The sequence below is a fragment of the Pinus tabuliformis genome, chromosome J (genome assembly GCF_031772625.1).
Source record: "Pinus tabuliformis cultivar Carrire ecotype Pingquan chromosome J, CPIR1, whole genome shotgun sequence".
Lineage (NCBI taxonomy): Eukaryota > Viridiplantae > Streptophyta > Pinopsida > Pinales > Pinaceae > Pinus > Pinus tabuliformis.
Genome location: NC_142295.1, coordinates 779,207,561 through 779,213,922, shown reverse-complemented (window position 1 = coordinate 779,213,922; position 6,362 = coordinate 779,207,561).

Below are 6,362 nucleotides of genomic sequence, written 5' to 3'. Positions count from 1 at the left end.
TTCCAATATCTAGGACTCCCAATCTCAAAAGAAAATTTGAAGACTGAAATATGGAATAAGTAAATTGAGAAAATGAAACAAAAAGTGCAGAATTGGGGTATGATCTGGCTCAATATGACAAGAAGGGTGGTACTAATTAAGGCCCTTCTCACAACTATCCCAATTTACCAGTACACAACAATTCTAGCCCGGCAAGTATACACAAAAAAATTGAGCTAGTAATCAGGGGGTTCCTATGGAAAGGAGGTAAAGTGGAGACAAAGAAGCACAACCTTGTGAAACTGGATGAAGTAACTTTTCCATATGAGAAAGGTGGGTTGGAAATAAGACTCCCAAGGATGATGAACTTAGCTCTAGGAGCAGAAATAACAAGGAGATTTATAACAGGAGAGAGAAGTTGGTGGAAGCAAATCCTAGAAGCAAAATACATGAACCAAAATAGAACCCTCTTATTGAGAAAAGGTTATCCAATTAGGCCTTGCTCCCAGGTCTGGAATCTGATTAAAGTAACAATTTCCCTCATCAAAGAAAACTCTTTTGAGATCCATGGTAATGGTAAACTCATCAAAGGAATAATGGGAAATCAACCTATAGCCTGCCAAGAAAATATTCATGATCTGAGAAGACAAATGAAAATAAAAGGAATCATTACTCTGGATGACATATCTCTTTGGAGGGATGGAGAATGGGGAGATCAGAGGATTCTCAACCTCCCTCATGGCCTTGTTCCACAGTGGAAGTCCCTAATCTCACATCTTAAGGGGGCTGCTCCACTAAGTCTAGACTCAAAAGATTCCCTTCGATGGGATCCTGATGGAGGGGATTTCTCAATCAAATATGGATATGCTACCTTACATCAGCATGGAAATCGAGACTAGGATTACTGGAGGGAGGCATGGAAATTGAAACACTGCCAAAAATCAAATTTTTCATGTGGACACTGCTCAAAGGAAAAATAGTGACCACTGATAATATAAAAAATAAAGTATAGGAAGGCCCATCACACTATGCTATGTGTCAAGGAAGTGAAGAAAATATTCAACATCTCTTTGCGAGATGCCCATTTTTTAGGGCCTGCCGGAAAGGGCTAGTTAGTACCTTGGAGGTTAGTATTCTACTATCACTGCATTTACATGAACTTTTATCAACCTAGGGAAAATGATATTCATATTCCTTCAAGCATAAAGAAATAGTAAAAATATATTGGTTGAGTTTGCCCTCATTTATGTGCTGGAAAATTTGGTTAGCAAGAAACCAGAGGATCTTTAAATATCACACCCAAAATATCAGGACAATCCTGGCTAAAACTTGGAGCACGTGTACTGAATTCATCAACTCTAAAGGAGTTAAAGCAATAGATGTCAAACACATGTAGCACGAGGAAAGATTCTGGGCTGATCTCGCGATGAGCAAGGAACAAAAAATACACATCAACAAATCTCCTAATAGCATGCAGAATTGGAAAATAAGAATTAAACAAGAGGATTTTAAAACATGGACAAAAAATTTAAATAGGCCCTGCTTACTATTTGATGGTGCCTCTAAGTCCAACCCAGGTAAGGCTAGAGTGGGAGGTATACTTTTTGACCCAGAAGGGACAAATCCTATTACTTATGAATGGGTATTAGGAGAACTATCCAACAACATGACATAAGCATATGGCCTCCTCTTGGGAATAGAAATCTTAAGTCAATGAAGTATGAAGAATTTGGTCATAATTGGGGACTCTTCAATAATAATCCAATCGATGGTGGAAATCAGAAGCCCCAAGAACAAGGCCCCGAGACAAATAGAAAAAATGGTGGGAAAAAATTTGTAGTTTCTATGTGAAGTCATCTTCAAGCATATCCTTAGAGAAAATAATCGTACCGCTGACATGTAGGTGAATCTAGCTATCAACCGTCCTATGGGAGAATCTAGAATTGACCATGCGATTGCTTAGAAACTAATTCCATAGGATCTCTCGCCTCAATGTGCAGAGAATATCAATCAAAGAGAGAACATCAAGGTGGGCAACAGTCACTTCAGATCGAATGGTTAGATATCAGAAGATCAGGAAATCCAAGGATATCCCCAAGAACATACATGATAGTCAGTCTACAGCTGTCAAGCGAACTGCAGCTACTCAAGCTTCTCGTGAAATGCTAAAGTCCTCTTCCCTGATGTGGCAAGTTGCGCAAAAATATATTCTCTCCCTCAATCTTATTTTATTTTTGCCATCTTCGCTCTCCCTTTCTTTCCCCTCTGTCTCAGAAGTTGTAATATTTTTTCCTATCTATGTTGTTGCGCCCCTTTGGGGTTTGACCTTATCTTCTATGTTTTAGCCTTACCTCTCTCCTTCGCGTAGCTTTAGTGGGTGTTTTCCAGATCCTACTTCCTTCGCTCAGATCTAGTTGCCCATGCCTTCACACAGCTCTGGAGGCGGCTTCAAACATTTTTCCTTCACGCAGCTCCTATCGCCCAAGCCACCACATAGCTCTGGTGGCCCCTACCTCCCATATTCTTTATCTTTTATGTAGCTCTTATGGCTTTTTCTTTCGGAGTCTGGTTTCCCTCTCTGTGGAAATTGTGGGTCTTCGCGGGACAGTCAAGAGTTTGTTTTTGTTTCTTCTCTCTGTTACTTATTTCCCCTTCTACTCTCAGCTAGATTGGTCACCTTCTTCCCTCAGGAAGAATGGAATGGAACTCGATTGCAGATGTTCCAAAGTGCGAAAACTATGTAGTTTGTTGAGTTGAAAAATTCATGGTTGAGAAGGTCAGAGAAACGATCAAAGACTACAAATTTGAAGGAAAATATGAGAATTCCTTTCTAAAGAGACAAATGGAAGAGAAGATGAAAGAAATGTCTACGCTAAAACAAAAGTGTAGGCATTTGGAGGATACGATCAATTATATGAAGAGCTTACTTATTAATCAGACATAAGAAAACTCCAACTCTCAAAGCAACAAAAACTGGCCTCAGTCCCATAAAGAACCCTTAGTCAACAAAAATTAATTGTAAATGCCTTATTCTTCTCTTTTCTGCGAAGTCTTTGCGTTACTAGTTTATTATGTTATGTAGGTGTACATTGTTGTTGAATCATTATGTAAGTATTTATAAGGATAGTGCAATTAGTAACCTCAAAAACAAAAGTGAAAGATCTTGGAAGATGGGATTGTTTGCCCTCTGTCACTCTTCCAGGATGACCTCTCCTGTTTTGGCTTGATGTAATGGGAGCATGTCTCCCTCCTTTTCTTTTTTTGGAAATCCAGTAACCAACTTTGTTAAAAAAAAAAAAAAACCAATAAATTTGTTGGATTATTTATCACTTACCAAAGATACCTTGGATTTACCTTTGTGTGCATTAATAATGAAGGACTTACCATCCTTGATGAAGTTTTATTAGAATTCTCTCCTCATGGAGATTGTACCTTCATGTAAATTTCAAGTCTTTCAAACACTAAATGAGACACATCAAGTTATGCTACATGTACCTCCATTTCATTAATATAATGTGCACTTATGGAAAAATTGATATTACATTACATAGTGACCCTAAGCTCTACATCTTTATTTACCCATTCCAATGGATATGGGTGAGGATGCCAAGGAACTTCTAATCCAAGCTTGTTGACAAAATATTCTACTATGAGATTATCCCATGAACTAGAATCAAATAGAACATTCATCTTTTCCTTATTTTATAAACCTAAATATTAATATGGAAGAGTTTAGTCCTATCCTTTTCTTCCTTGGTAATGAGGCTACTCAATTTCATCTGCTTCTACATTATAGTAAAACAGATATTTTCATGTACATATCATATGATCTTTACTTAGTTGCTTGAATCGATGGGTAGCACATTCTTCTTCTTGACATCCTTATTTTAGTGGATTAAACTTTAGATGTGGTTCCCAACATGCATTTTTAGTCTCGTTATTGATATTATAATGGCTACATTAGTTGTTTACATTCTTGAAGCAATTTTCAATTGTTGTTTTCTTCTTGTCCTTTCCTTTCCACTTCTTTTTTCTATCCTTGGAAGTAAATTAGTGGTCTTTCTACTGAGAACCACTTGGTTAGTATTTATTCTTACCCATAAATATTCTGTAAATACTATCCTTACATACTTTCCTCATTAACTATCCTTGGTATAAAAAACATCACTTTCCTTTTGTAAATGACTATGTGGACAACCTATATACTTGATGGATACATCCATGATCTTGGTAAATATACTCAACATAACGATCATTTTTATAAACTTGATGGTGCACTTTTATAGACTCTACCCTTACCTCCACTAGAAATAATGCCAATGAAGCTAAGACTTGAGGGTTTTAAAAACCTCCTACTTAGTTATTGGGGGTTCACGCTCCAGCTTAAGCATCTCCATGTGGCTTTCCCAACAAGTTTAGTCATGGCCCTTTAACATCAATTAGTCTTATGAAATCATTTTCGCGTCTCATTATTAACTATGAAATAAACTTCTAATTGTTGCAACGCTTGATTCAATTTAACAACAAACTCACCTTGGTAGGGTTTGGTTTCCATATTACTTCCACTATAGATTATGAAAAAGTGGTGGCATCAAAACTTGGTTTCTCTTTCTATATCTCATTTTTGACTTCTTTTCTAGATTTTATTTAATCTCTAGCTTCCCATTTGATCCAATTTTTGAGTTAAAGATACCGAACTCCTCAAAAGGTCCAAACTTGTTCACTAGAGCTACCATGAGGATGGCCATGTTGTGAGAGATGTTAGTGACTTGTGCTTCCAGCTTTGAAAATATCTCCTATGACTCATCATATGCATTGTTATTACTATACTCATCTTCCATTGCTATATTTTTAAAAATTCTTTCTTATGCCATTTCCTAGATCCCACAACCTCCCAAAAAACACAAATAAAGCTACTCTAATACCAACATGATTGTTAAATTATCATGTATATTCCACTATCATAGTTTATCACAACTAATCTTACAACATGTTGAAATCCCTTATCATGCAATGTTTTACTTAAGATTTAGATACATTGTTACTAGCTTGAAGCTTGCAATATTGAATAAACTGAAACAAAAATGAAATCTAAGAAAATAACACATTAACCACACAATGAACACAACATGTTCCCAAGGAAAAGCCAATATGGGAAATACCTAGCTAGAAGGTGAGGCCTATGCTCTACTCTTTTCTTCTTATTTATGAAATGCACATATAAAGAAGGTGATTGTCACTTATAATAGCAATAGACACTGTTGTCAATATGGCTATTAAAGGATATTATACTTCCTTTAATTTTCTTCAATATCCTGTGCCCAAATGCTTTGTTCAACAATGGAAGAACAAACAATACAATTAGAATGAAATTGCTTCCTTTCCTACTAGCCATCATTTAACATAACCATATAAAGTTATCTAGAGTTAGGGCCATGGTTTTTGCATGCATTAACCCTCAATTACTATTACGGTTTTAAACTCTTTAGAATATTCTTGAAAGTCCACACATTCATAACTCTATGCGTGTGAGTAATAGAAGCTGACACAAAATCCCCCTAGTATCGTGATGGTTAATAGCATAGATTGACCTATGGTGATTAAAAAATATGTGTAAAAACACCATTTGAAGTTATTTTCATGCCACTAGAAAGCTCTCAATGTGTACAATAGTGTCAAGAGATTACCAATTTTATTTGCATAGTTCTAACTCTAAAAATGACTACTTAAGACCCTAAACAGGCTCTGAAAATTTCTAGAATCTAAATCATTAAAATAGGAATTAGTTTCTACAACCTAAATCATCAAAGTAGAAAGTAGTTTCTACAACCTAAATCATCAAAGTATGAATTGTCTTAATATTAGAACTAATAACTCCAAATTTTCTACCAAAAAATACTAAAATAAATAACAAATTATATAATAATTTATTCCGGATAAAACGTTATTTCCCAAATTAAATTAAAAACAAACATTACATTATTTTAAAAATTCCAATTAAGGAAATAAAAAAAATATTAATAAAATATTATGCCAGCAATATTTATTAAAAGAAAAACTAAAAATCCATTTTAAAAGAATGATAACTATAAATTTATTATGTAAGCATATATTTAACTTAAAAGTATATATAAAATTGTCACTTTTTAAAATCATTAAACCCAGAGTAGACAGCTTTTGTGAGTGTGCAACAACCAATTTGAACATACTTGCATTTATAAAGGTGGGGTACACCTTTTTTCTATTATAAAAAAAAGGTGGGGTACAAAGAAACACCAATTGATTGAGTAAATGAAAAAACACTTACAAAGGAGAATAGGTTGATGTATCCTATCCACTCAATGTCATGTTGTCCCATTGTGCAGCGTCGACCTATCCCATTG